The sequence below is a fragment of the Rhinopithecus bieti genome, unplaced genomic scaffold (assembly GCF_001698545.2).
Source record: "Rhinopithecus bieti isolate Rb0 unplaced genomic scaffold, ASM169854v2 scaffold_7580, whole genome shotgun sequence".
Lineage (NCBI taxonomy): Eukaryota > Metazoa > Chordata > Mammalia > Primates > Cercopithecidae > Rhinopithecus > Rhinopithecus bieti.
The window spans coordinates 645,728-659,421 of NW_016805470.1; the positions used below are offsets into that span (position 1 = coordinate 645,728).

Consider the following 13,694-nt stretch of genomic DNA (forward strand, 5'->3'; position numbering starts at 1 on the left):
CTGAGAAGAGGCAGAGGAGGGCGAAACATGGCTGGTGAGTGCCCGGCATCTTCTCCATCAGGTCCTTGCCAGAAGCCTGTGCTTCCCCTGGGCCAGCCTGCGAAGCAAGAGCGTCCAGACAGGACAGCTGCCTGCCTCAGGGGCTCTGAAGGCCGGACTTCGCATTTTAGGGTGCTAGCGAGAGGCGGCTCTTTCTCAGTGGTGGTTGGCTACCTCTAGCATATTCTTGGGGTAGAACATCATTAGAATGTAGCTCTGAGTAATGGGCAGGGTGTTCAGTGCAGCTGGAGGTTGCATCTCCTTAGGCAGAGGACAAGCTTTGCCTTGTCTGTGTTTCTTTTATACATTCGTCACTACCCGTAAAACCAAAGCAGACAGGATTCGGGTCTCGTGTTTCTCAGTGTAGCTGGATCCAGCTGTCAGCAGTGTCAGCAAAGAAGCACATCTCAGAGCTACCAGGGAGCGAGAGTGGCAATATGTACGTTGACTGGAAAGAAACCAGTTTATTTCAAATCAACTTACTTAGGCGCAAACTACACATTCGGAAGCACCAGACAGACTCTGTGTAAGTGACTTGATGAGCTGAAGCATCCCCGTAGCAGGAGCAGCTGTGCCACAAGATGTCCTGGTTCACAGGAGAGCACCAGGGAACAGGGGTTACAAAGAACAACAGGAAGTGCAGGTTCCCCAGCTCTGTGGTTACTGTCGAGGATTTGGGCCTTTGTTAATCAGCACTCCTGCTAAGCAGCATGCTAATTATTATCTGTCTTGTGTGCTCAGCCTAGTGGGTTGACAGGGACGCCAAATCCAAACAAGATATGAATCAAACCTGTAAAATATCGTGAATGGCAGTTAGAGCTGCTGGAAGACTGGCCGAAGAAATCACTGAGCCAGATGCAACAGGCAAATGCTGGCTACTTCGGAAGCCACAAAAACTGGGAAAGGTGATTGCACATTGGGTCCCCTCCCCTGTCTCCCATTCCTTGCTGTAATGTATGGCATGGCTGGGATGCTAAGAAGAGGAGCTCTGAACCCTACAGACTATAGCAAGAGGAGAGGTCAGATGTCATCTAGCCCATCTCCCTCCCTCCAGAGGTGACTGAGGCCCAGGAAGGGGTGGAGGCTTACACACAGTTAATCCATCACAGAGCCGGCTAGGTCTCAGCAATGCCCTTTCCACCATGTCCTGCTGCCAGAGCTGAACTCCTACATAAATGCACATAATATCCGGAACACAGAAAAGTAATTCTCAACCTGGCTTCTCATTTGAGCTTTGGGACCAACTGCTTGTGTGTTCTCTGCCACCCCTGAGTCTCAAGTTTTCAAGATGAAAGATTGGAAATGAATGCATTTTGAGGTTCCTTCCAGTACTAACTTCTCTTTCTCCACAAAAAGAAACCAGGGCCAGGGAGTGGACAGACATGTGCCCAGCCCCTGGGAATGTGCACTTCCATCCCTGTGCAGGACCTCCCGTGGACTCCCAGGAATGGCCTGCCCGCTGTGAGCCGTGATGAAATGTCTCTGTTAACAACCAGAGATGTTCTAAGGTCACAACAGAATGAGGCTGGTTGGGAGAAAATCAATTTTGAAAAGGTGGTGGAGAGACAGGTGAATACATTCAGTCCCTTAAATTTGTCCCACATGCAGTTCCTAGCTCAGCTCCAAGTCACTCGCCAGGAAGTTCCCAGTCAATGTTTCTTGGATTAATGAATTTATTCACTGAACACCTAAGGGAGAAGAGCTGTGCCAGGAGCAGTGGGAAATATGGAGGTGAATGAGATGTGGTTTCTGCCCTTGGTAGCTTTTAGTCTGATATTTTTTGGTAACACCAGTTTTGTAGGTAAGTAGCATGCAAGGCAGACTGTTATTAAGCTGCATGACAAATACAAAGCAAGTGCTACGGGGACCAACAAGAGAAAGAGACTAGTCTCGTCTGGAATCTGGGATAGGGAAGACTCTGAGAAGTGAATGGTACTTGATCACGGACAATGAGTTGGACTTGATCTGGAGAGGTTTCGCAGGGCAGAGGGAACAGGAAAATAAATGTCAGTGTGAGCAGGTGTAACCCAGGGGATTATCAGGATCACATGTGTGCTGCTTTGAGAGGGCTCTGTGTCCAGCTCCTAATTTAAGGTTCTTGTTGCAATCAGAAGGGACTCCATTATTCCGCCCCTTGGTGGAGAAGGCAGCTTGGGCTGTGGCTAGAAATGAAGGTAGTAGAGGGAGGCCTGGCAGTGGTCTGCACCAAGTGGCCTGGCATCCCCAGAGTGGATGGGAGAGCAGCTTGTGAGCACAGACGAGGGCCCCAGTGTGGAGGGGAGGAGGCAAGGTTCCCCATCCCCAAAGCTACTTGGAAGCCCTGGGTGAGTGGCAGAGTCCTCAGGGTACACACCTGAACCACAGGCTTCTGCCTGCAAAAGACCAGAAGCTCTGTTTTGGGGACTAATGGCTCTGTCCCTCTGGGGCAGCGAGCTTTCTTGCCAACTACTTTTCTGGGCAGAGCACTGGCCTTGGCTTCAGGGACTTCCCATCTCAAGGCCTCATTTCCTGCACTCCCAAAGGACCTATAACATTCCCAGCGTCGGGGTCTGCCACGAAACCATTCTCCTTGGAGCTGGGACACCAGTTGCCCTCCCTCCCATGGAAGCAGTCAGGAATTGCTCTTGGGTTCCGGCCTCCTTCTCTTCTGTAAATCTTCTAGGTGCTTCCTGGGCCCTCCTCACATTTTTGTATCCGGCACTGGGACCAAGGCAATATCCACCCTCTCTCTGAAAAGGAGATCACCCCTCTGGGCTCAGAGTCTTGTGACTCCAGCTGCTCAGTGTTTGAAATGAGGACCAGCTGCGTCCTCTCTCCCTGGCTCCGTGACCTTCTTCCACTTGGGACAGTGGCTACTCCCTGTTCCTTAGAGACAGCCCATGAGCAGCTTCATTCCACCGGGAATGGCAGCTGCCCGTATTTCAGCATTTGTTCCTGTAGGATTCCTTACAGGATAGCTGACGGGTTAAGAATGAAGGTTCAGAGGTGCTCTCTGGATCAAGTCTCCACTCTGCCCCTTACAAGATGAGTAGTCTTGGGCAGGTGACTTAACTTGTGTGTCTCAGTTTCCTCATCTCCAAAATGGGGTTATTGCAGTATCCACCTCATGGGTGCTTATGATTACCTGGAAACTTTTTTCATGAGCCTGTTTTCTCCTTGTCTTGGGGGATTTAAGAAAAACCCTATGAGATGAATTACATTTTCCAATCAGGGGCGATTCCCAGGGGACCCTCTCCATTAAGCACCTTTTAGCACAAGTTCTCCCTGCTCCCCCATCATCCATTCCCAAGTCCAAAGTCCTCGTGCTTGTGCGCTCGTCTTGTTCACCTCAAATAACTTCATGCTGGCTCCGCCCCGCAGGGCTGTCTCTGCAGATGGAGCAATCATTCTCCTCCCCAGGGCCCACGTGCCAGGCTGGGGTGTGTGCTGAAGTTAGGAAATCTCGCTTAGTAGTGGAGGGCACAAGGCCCAGGATCTTGGTAGGAGCTGAGAGATGGAGTCAGAAGGAGTCAGCCTTACCCTCCCTCAGCCTGATTTTCCTTATTTGTAAAAAGAGGACAGTGACTCCTCCCCTGCCTCCTTGCTATAGCTGCCGGGTGGCTCTGGTCAGATAATTCATGTGAAGGAGATTTGATAAGTGTAGATGATAAACAGGCCTAAGGTAGTGAGTCTCAGTCCTTGCTGCACATTAGAATCACCAAGAGAGCTTTAAAGAAAATGCTGGCCAGGTGCAGTGGCTCACGCCTGTAATCTCAGCACATTGGGAGGCCAAGGTGGGCAGATATCTGAGGTGAGGAGTTTGAGACCAGCCTGACCAATATGGCAAAATCTCATCTACTAAAAATGCAAAAATTAGTGGGGCACGCTGGTGTGCGCTTGTAGTCCCAACTACTTGGGAGGCTGAGGTTACAGTGAGGCAAGAGAATCGCTTGAACCCGGGAGGCAGAGGTTGCAGTGAGCTGAGATCACACCACTACACTCCAGCTTGGGCAACAGAGAGAGACTCCATTAAAAAAAAAAAAGAAAGAAAGGAAGGAAGGAAGGAAGGAAGGAAGGAAGGAAGGAAGAAAGAAGGAAAGAAAGAAAGAAAGAAAGAAAGAAAGAAAGAAAGAAAGAAAGAAAGAAAGAAAGAAGGAAAGAAAGAAAGAAGGAAATGCCAGTGTCATCCCTACCCAAAGATTCTAATTGAATTTGCCTAGAGACACCACTACACTCCAGCTTGGGCAACAGAGAGAGAGTCTGTTAAAAAAAAAAAAAAGGAAGAAATAAAGGAAAGAAGGGAGAGAGGGAGGGAAGAAAGGAAGGAAGGAAGGAAAAGAAACAGAAAGAAAGAAAGAGAGAAAGAAAGAAAGAAAGAAAGAAAGAAAGAAAGAAAGAAAGAAAGAAAGAAAGAAGAGAAGAGAAGAGAAGAGAAGAGAAGAAAAGAAAAGAAAAGAAAAGAAAAGAAAAGAAAAGAAAAGAAAAGAAAAGAAAAGAAAAGAAAAGAAAAGAGAAAAGAAAAGAAAAGAAATGCCAGTGTCATCCCTATCCAAAGATTCTAATTGAATTTGCCTAGGATGGGTCTCAGAGCAATAGAACATTCTCCAGGTGATTCTTCTGGGCAGCTAGGGTTGACAGCCTCTGGTCTCAGAGATTCTAAACTCTCGCTTAGGAAGAGAAGTCCTCCTGTCCTCTTGTTTTGCCCTGACCATAGGGTGTCTAGGCAGAGAGTAGGCTGTGGATGGCCCCTCCAGGACCTGTGTCTAAGTCACTGCTGCCTTGGTTGGCTGCAGGGCAGCAGCTTGGGGTCATATCTGCTCAGGCAAAATTGGCTTTCAGTCTGGGCTTGAGTCCAGCCTCTGCCTGAGCGTGTGATATTGAGTAAGTGACTTCACCTGACTGGACTTCCAAATCCCTCATCTGTGAAATAGGGATAGCAACATCTTTTTAATAGTCAATATTTTGTGACTATTAAAAGACATAACGCAGGTGAAATGCTTAGCTCAGTGTCTGACACATAAGATGTCCTCAATAGCAGCCCATTGAAAGCCCATTAAAATGCTTGTTTTTGCCATTATATATGGGATCCCAAGGCATTTGTTTCCCCCAATCTCTGGGTGTCCCGGTGCTAGTGATGGGTATATGTTGAATCCCAACAATAACGCTAAGAGGGAAGATATTCAGGTCTCACTGTCCCTCTTCTACAGATGAGAAAAGTACAATTCAGAGACATTGAGACCCTTGCTCAGGGCCTCTCGCCGGTCCAGGCACCAATCCAGGGCTCATTTCTCTTCATCCTTACCAGCCTCTTACTCTGCCTGAATGCCAAGAAATTGTGCCACCTGTGCTGCACAGGGCTTGCAAATGTCAGGATATGTGGCAGAAGTTAAAAGGAAATGGCACAGGCTAGAAAGAGAGAAAGGAGAGCGAGATGGGTGCTGAGGAGGAAAGCACCTGTGTCCTTGGAGCCAGAGGAGGGCTGGCCAGGGGCTAAAGATGTTCCCAGTGTCTAGGGGTGGGAAGTGGGATGACTCACAGCCTGTCGGTGACCAGGATCTGAGACCTGGCTTCTGGGCTAAGATCTGCTTCAACTCTGTGACCTCTGCAGATGGCTTCCACTTTCAGGGCCTCAGCTTTCTGACCTGTCATGTGGGCATACTAGATTACATCACTGTTTTTCAAGCTGCCAGTTGCCATCCATTAGCAGGTTGTAAAATCAGTTTAGTGGACTGTGACCAGCCATTAAGAAAGAGAAAAAGCCAAAGAGAAAATATCAGAGTACCCTGATACATAGTAAGCATTAGCCCTGTGAAACTTCGTGTCATTTCCAGATCCATGTATGTAAAGACTATTAGATTTCTTGATTTGGCCTCTCTCAATAGAGCTCGAAAACCACTCAGCTAGACACTTTTTAGCATTTTTTTTTTTTTTTTTTTTTTTTTTTGAGACAGAGTCTCCCTCTGTCACCCAGGCAGGAGTGGCAGGAGCACAGTGGTGAGATCTCAGCTCACTGCAGCCTCCACCTCCAGGTTCAAGCCATTCTCCTGCCTCAGCCTCCCAAGTAGCTGAAACTACAGGCATACATCACCACATCCAGCTAATTTTTGTATTTTTAGTAGTGATGGGGTTTCGCCATGATGGCCAGGCTGGTCTCGAACTCCTGACCTCAGGTGATCTTCCTGCCTTGGCCTTCCAAAGCGTTGGGATTACAAGTGTGAGTCACCGTGCTCAGCCACTTTTTAGCATTTCTATCAGCCCTCATTAACTCTAGACTTCTGTAAAATAAAAATGCATCTATGTCTAGAGAAAAGATACAGGAAGTAGAGTCTGGGTGGGGGCTAGGGATAGTCCCAGTCACTAGAGTAGCATCACTCCATATTGGACCCCCTGTCAGCCCCTCTGTGGGGTGGTCGTCCTTGGAATAGGAGATGAGAGCCCCATCACATACCCGGCGACCAAGTCATTCTCGTCTGCTGCAGGTGATTCAATTGGAGAGCCAGGCTGACAATGATTGAGACGGCAGAATAGCAACTTCCCTTTCACATCTGGAGTCTTTCTGTGTGCTTTTCACATGACCTCTGCCAAAGAGGGACCACAGAATAAATAGGCAGGGGTTACATTAACATACTTGTGATTATGTTTGGCTGTGATTGATGGTGAATGGCACCCCCCCTCCCCAAAAAAATAGCTTAGGAAAATAAGACAGAAGTTTATTTCTTCCTTGCATGAGCAGCCTGTATGCAGGCAGTTCTGGGCAGGCCAGGTGGTGGCACCATTCTCAGGGCCCAGCTCTGTCCAGTCTCCTCTCCACCATTGCTAGGGTACATATGGCTCTGCATGGTCTGAGACGGCCGCTAGAACCTTGTCCATGTCCAAATAGCAGGATGGAACAAGAGGAAGTAAACAGGAAAAGGGCATTTGCCAACTGTTTATATAAAGAGGTTTTCTAAAAAAAATAAAATAAAATAAAAATTGAAAACAGGTGTTCAAACAAATATTACCAAGTACACATTCATAGCAGCACTACTCAGAGTAGCTGAAAGGTAGAGACAACCCAGATGTCCATCAGCTGATGAATGCATCAACAAAACATGGAATATTCATGTAATAGACTATCATTGAGCCGTAAGAAAAGAATGTACTGATACATCCTCCAACATGACCGAGCCTTGAAAACATTACGCTAAGTAAAATAAGTCAGACCCAAATCACATATTGTGTGATTCCATTTGTTAATTTATGAAATGCCCAGAATAGGGCCGGGTGAGGTGGCTCATGACTGTAATCCCAGCACTTTGGGAGGCCGGGTGGGTGGACAATTTGAGGTTGGGAGTTCGACACCAGGATGGCCAACATGGTGAAACCCCATCTCTATCAAAAATACAAAAAAATTAGCCGGGCGTGGTAGCACCCGCCTGTAATCCCAGCTACTCAGGAGGCTGAGGCAGGAGAATCACTTGAACCCAGGAGGCAGTGGTTGCGGTGAGGCCAAGACCATACCACTGCACTCCAGCCTGGGTGACAGAGGGAGACTCCGTCTCAAAAAAAGAAAAGAAAAGAGAAGAAACAAAAAGAAAAAGAAATGCCCAGGATAGGCAAATCCATAGAGACAGAAAGAGCTGGGGTTGGCAGGGGCTGGGGATAGGAGGAAATGGGGAGTTCCTCCTAATAGATTGGGGGATTCTTTGGGGAGTGATGAGAAAGTTCTGCCACTAGATAGTGGAGGTAATTGCATATTGTGAGTATACTAAATGCCCCTGAATTGTACATTTTAAAATGGTTTAAATGGCATTTTTTATGTTGTGAATTTTACCTCAATTTTTTAAAAGAGAGATTTCCTGGAAGTTAATACCTATAACTTCTGCCTATAAGCTTTTGGCCCAAATTTACCCTCATGGCCACCGAGCCAGAGTGGAGCCTGAGAAAGCAGTGCCTGTACATATGGGGGATTTCATTACCAGGAAAGAAGGAGCAAGTGAACATCAGGATAGATATTTATCTGGCAGTCCACCACATTAAAATTGCTGCTGGCACTGATGTTCTCAGGAAAAAAAAATCTGAGAAATTGCCCCAGGCCTGACACTGGAGTTAAGCATTAACTCAGGGAGGTGGCAAGGAATCAGAGTTTGGAGATGTCACACTATGGGCAAACCACCTCTTCTCCTCCCTTCACCCAGACTGGTGCAGAAGACAGCCCTGAGGCTCATAAATATACATAAAGCGGTAAACGTGAGAACCTTAGACTGCTGAATACCTTTCCCTCCTCTCTTTTCCTACACATTCTGACAGGGTGGGCTGTGATGAGTGCCATGTCAAGGGCTTTGGGGTTGGGGAGACAGGATCATTGGATCCTTGATTTGGGGGCTGGCAGAGCAATCTTAGGGTTAAGGGACAGGATGATGACTGAGGGAGGCAGCTGGTGAACGGTTCAGAATCACACCGGAAGCTTGATGAGCATGCTCTCAGCCGGCAGTTCCTACTCGGGGATGCAGGGCAGGCTGTCCCCTTTGTCCACCTCCCCTGAAGACAGTTCTTTTGGAAGAGATGTTTTCCTTCCAGGAGCTTGGTGTCTCTCCTCTGTCAGAATCCAAATGCTAGCAGGTGTACAATGCAGCATGAGGGCCCCTTACCATCTAGGGCACCTTCTGGACTCAAAATCCTGCATGAGACCCTCTTCCAAAAGGTTTCAGGACCACAGTGACAGGGTAGAGTCAGTAAGGCCTGGTGAAAAGGAAACACCATTTTTTCTTCCAGACTACTCTTAATACTTCCTAGCCGCCAAATGTGTGGGGTTTGTTCTCATACCAAGCGATTCTCAGTGGACACCACTGGGTGTCCTACAACTCAACTCAGTTCTCACACTGTTGGGAGTTAGCACACAGCCCACAGGGTGTGCACACGCCCCTCAGTCCCACAAGACTGCCCCACTTCAGATGCCAGTGCTTCAGAAGTTGTCACCTGTGCTTCTGACCGACCAGATTTAAATCGGGAGTTCCCGCCAGCCCCTTCTCAGGTTTGAAGATTTGCTAGAATAGCTCAAGGAACTCAGGAAAACAGACGACCAGTTTATGATAAAAGGATACAACTCAGAAGCAGCCAGATGGAAAAGATGCCTGGAATAAGGTGTGGGGAGGGGCGCAGAGCCCCCATGCCCCCCTCCCAGCACTTCCATGAGTTCAGCCTGGAGCCTCCTCAGGCCCCATCCTTTGGGGTTTGGGTTTTTATGAAGGCTTCGTTCTTAGGCATGATTCATTAAGTCATCAGTCATTGGTGATGAAATCAACCTCCAGTCCCTCTCCCCTCTGTGGAAGTGGGTAGTGGCCATGAGGCTGAAAGTCCCAAGTCTCTAAGCACTGGTTGGCTCCCCTGGCAACCAGCTCCCATCCTGAGGCTATCCAGGAGCTGCCAGTACCAGTCATCTCATTAGCATACAGAAAGTCATTCATCATTTTGGAGGTTCCAAGGGTTTCAGGAACTTTGTGCCAAGAGAAAGCAGAGATCAAATATATATTTCTCATTATGCCACACCTGGGTTCAGCATCCTGGCTCTGCCAATTTCCAGGTATGTGACCTCAGATAAGCTACCTGGTCTCTGAGCCTTGGTTTCTCATTGTAAGATTTCATTGAGCACATACATAACGTGTTCTGTGGACTGCGCATAGCAGTTGGCATAAAGAAGGCTGATGACAAAAGTGAGCCCCACTTTTCCTCCTCCTCCAGCTTGGAGCAGTCTCGCACATCCCACAGCCATCCTAACAGAGACCAAGGCTTGATGGTGCTGCCGGGGCTCACGCTTGGTGTCAGAAAAGGCAGAGATGATGAGTGTGGGCTCTGGAGCCTGCAGTCCTACACTGTGGAGTGGGGTGACCGTGACCAAGGTACCTGGTTTCTGTACACCTTGGCTTCCTTGTCTGTAAAACAGGATGTCTACAAGCGCCTGCCTCATAGAGTCAATGAACTAATGCACATAAACACTTTGAAAGATGGCTGGCACACAAATGCCCAGTAAACTTCAGCTAATAGTATGATCACCACCACCACAGTCACCCCAGGTCTGACCTGGTGGGGCATGCAAAGTGCCCCTCATGTTCTTTCTGCAGGTTTCCCTGTTGGGAGGCACCCTGGAGCTCAGTCTTTTCTTTTTCATCCTCTCTAGGGACAAGACATTGGTCTCTGGGATGAATGGGAGGGGCCTCTGCTATTGACACAGCCGCAGCAAACAATGCATGAGCTTTGGTGGAGCAAGGAAGGGTGTGGGCCTGTTGGGAGAGGCAGGTGCCAGCAAGTGATGCTGAGTACCCTGCCCCTCTTTCCTTACCCCTGTGCTGGACAAAGCCATCTGGAGACAGACTTTCTACTTTCAAAGAACTCGTGGTCTAGAGTGAGCTTTATCTGGAAAAGGACATACATCCTTTGGGATTTGGGGTGGGGTGAAAATCTCTAGGAAGGCTCAAGTGGTCTGAAACCACATGTTCCATAGAGTTCTTGTTTCTTAAAAATATATATTTCCAGAGGTTCTTATTTGAGAGCTTTTCTTTTTTGTTTTCTTTTCTTTCTTTCTTTCTTTTTTTTTTTTTTTTTTTTAATTTTGAGATGGAATCTTGCTCTTTCACCCAGGCTGGAGTGCGGTGGCATGATCTCAACTCACTGCAAGCTCCACTTCTCAGGTTCAAGTGATTCTCCTGCCTCAACCTCCTGAGTAGCTGGGACTACAGGCATGCGCTACCATGCCAGGCTAATTTTTTAATTTTTAGTAGAGATGGGGTTTTGCCATGTTGGCCAGGCTGGTCTCGAATTCCTGACCTCAAATGATCCACCCACCTCGGCCTCCCAAAGTGCTGGGATTATAGGTGTAAGCCACTGCACCCGGCCAGTCGTTCTTTTTTCTAAAGCGAGTAAAGCTCTACCAAATCGCAACTGGCTGGGATGCACAGAAAGTAGTGAGCAAGATTGGCAGGAGGAGAGGGGAGAAATTTGGGGGCCGTTTTCCTAGAGAGATCTAGCATCTATCAGCTGTACACAGCCATCTAGGGCTCAGTGTTTGCCAGTGTCTGAGTTCTGGGCTGTCTCTGTTGGCTACTCAGGTACAGGAATGCTCATTTTCCCCCTGCTCCCTCTGTCCTTTCTGTCCTCCCTTATTTCTTCCCTTCATTCAACAGATCCTTGTTGATTGCATGAATGTCTTAGTTTCCCTGAATTTATGCAAACATCTATTAATTTATTCTTTCAATGAATATTTGTTAAATGAATGAGTGAGTGGATGTTTGAATGAATGAATTTAGCACCCTGAACTGGGAGTAAGCTCATCTCTTGAGTCCCCTCTCTCCAACGGCAGGTTGGCTCACCATCCCAGGAAGCCTGCATTTTACTGGAGAGGGTACCTATGGTGACCCTCCACCCCATCTCCAGTGCTTTTGAGTGGAAGCCCCTCCCCAGTCCTGCTCTGGCCCCTACTCACTCCTGTCTCACCTTTCTCTCTTCTCCACGAAGGGCCGATGCTCTAGACAAATAACATCACTCCTTCTCTAGTGCCTTTGAGCCTCTCCTTCCCACCGTCTAGAATGCAGGCTGCTCTATGGGCACCTGACAAAATTCTTTCTCCTTTCAAGGCCCAGCATTTTCAGTGTAGCTTTTCCTGATCCCTACAACTGAAAGTGATTTTTTTTTTTTCCTGCCTGCATCTCTCATACACCTTTCCTGGATTTACCCCATTCCATCATTCATGATCACTTATGCTTGTCTTATCCACTGCTGAAGCTCTTGGAGAGTTACAACTACACTTCATACACGTTTACACTCCCAACATTGTGCCTCACACAATGTCCTATGAATAATAGTTGCTCTAATATTTTTATTGAATGAATACTTCATATTCACTTTTCCTTGTAGACTAAATTTTGAGCTGTTGTCATGATGATCATCTCATGACATTAGTCTTTTCTTTGTTCATTTATTCCTTCATCCATTTATTTATCTAATTATCCTAACACAGTCAAGCAGTGTGCTAGGCATCAGAATAGAAAGATCAAGAGGGTGCTGGGTGCAGTGGCTCATGCCTGTAATTGCAGCACTTCGGAATGCCAAGGCGTGCAGATCAGTTGAGCCCAGGAGTTTGAGGCCAACTTGGGCAACATGACAAAACTCTGTCTCTACAGAAAATACAGAAGTTAGCTGGGAGTGGTGGCTCATGCCTGTAGTCCCAGCTAATGGGGAGGCTGAGGTGGGAGAATCCCTTGAGCCCAGGAGCCAGAGGTTGCAGTGAGCCAAGATCACACCACTGCAATCCAGCCTGAGGCAACAGAGCCAGATCCTGCCTCAAAAATAAAATAGAATAAAAGATTAAAAAGGGATGTTCTGATGCAGAGAGATGGACACATTGAAAAAGAGCTGTGTCTGGCACTGGAATGCACCCTTACACTCTCATCAGAGCTGTGGCCTCTTTGTAAAGGCAGAGACCAATTTGGTTTGCAGAAGAATGGGTGATGTAACCTCTTAAACATAACTCATAGGAAGATTTCCCAAAAAGTCTGTATCAGTGAACATCTGGTACATCGTGGCATCTCTCATAAACCCTTCTCAGTTTAGCTCCGTCATCTTCACAATCATGTGAGAAGAAATCAGGAGGGTGGATTTTGAGATGTTTGTCTTCGGGTCTTATCCAGGTCATTCATGGCCTTTGACCTGCTCCTATAAACAGCTCTTGCCAGTGAGCATTTGCAAGTCCCCTCTGGGCCAAGGATTCCCCAATCACTAGGCCTAGAAACACTGCTCAGAGTCTCCGCCAGCCTCCCTAGCATCAGAGGCACAGGCCAACACCAAGGCATTGCAAATACAGGGAAGATAAAAGATGCAAAAGTAAACATTGCTGGATGCTGGAGAGGCGAAACATGCTTGGCGTCTGGGGACACACAAGGGGACAACAAAGAAGCCAAACCAGGGTGATGGGTGTGAGATAAGTATCCTCCCTTCAGTTCTTTTTTTTTTTTTTGAGACAGAGTTTTGCTCTTGTCACCCAGGCTGGAATGCAATGGTTGTGACCTTGGCTCACTGCAACCTCCACCTCCCAGATTCAAGTGATTCTCCTGCTTCAGCCTCTTGAGTAGCTGGGATTACAGGTGTGTATCACCATGCCCAGCTAATTCTTTGTATTTTTAGTAGAGACGGGGTTTCACCATGTTGGCCAGACTGGTCTCAAACTCCTGACCTCAGGTGATCCGCCTGCCTCAGCCACACAAAGTACTGGGATTACAGGCGTGAGCCACCATGCGCGGCGCCTCCCTTCAGTTCTGTTGGAGCCCCCATCCACAAAGCAATGAGAAATGCTGAAAGCAGACAGAATGTAGGCGCTCTGGTGACATAGTTCTTCTCATTGATTGGATGGAGTTCCACTGAACATTTGGCCTGTTCCCTAAGGGCCGAGTGACAGCTCAGCAGATGGAGGGGAAAAGACACTCTTAGCTGTGGGAACAGGATGCACAGAGGTTCAGCTGTCTGAAAGGGCAGAGCATTTTCTGTGATCTTACATCCTGGGAGCTGGCATAACTGAGACTGGAAAGACTGAATGGGAATAGGTTGTGACGTTCTTGCTATGCAAGATCAAGGTCTTTGGATTTTAATGTGATTCTTTCCAGGAATTTGGCTCTGCCCTCGACGAGCCTCACCCCAAAGCTGCTCTT

At 47.7% G+C, this 13,694-nt stretch overlaps 1 protein-coding gene across 3 annotated transcripts in view; it reads left to right on the forward strand.

Annotated features, from left to right (window-relative positions):
• Nucleotides 1–13,694, forward strand: part of TGM3 (transglutaminase 3) — a 133,512-nt gene that overhangs the window by 87,778 nt on the left and 32,040 nt on the right. The gene's annotated exons all lie outside the window — the stretch shown is intronic.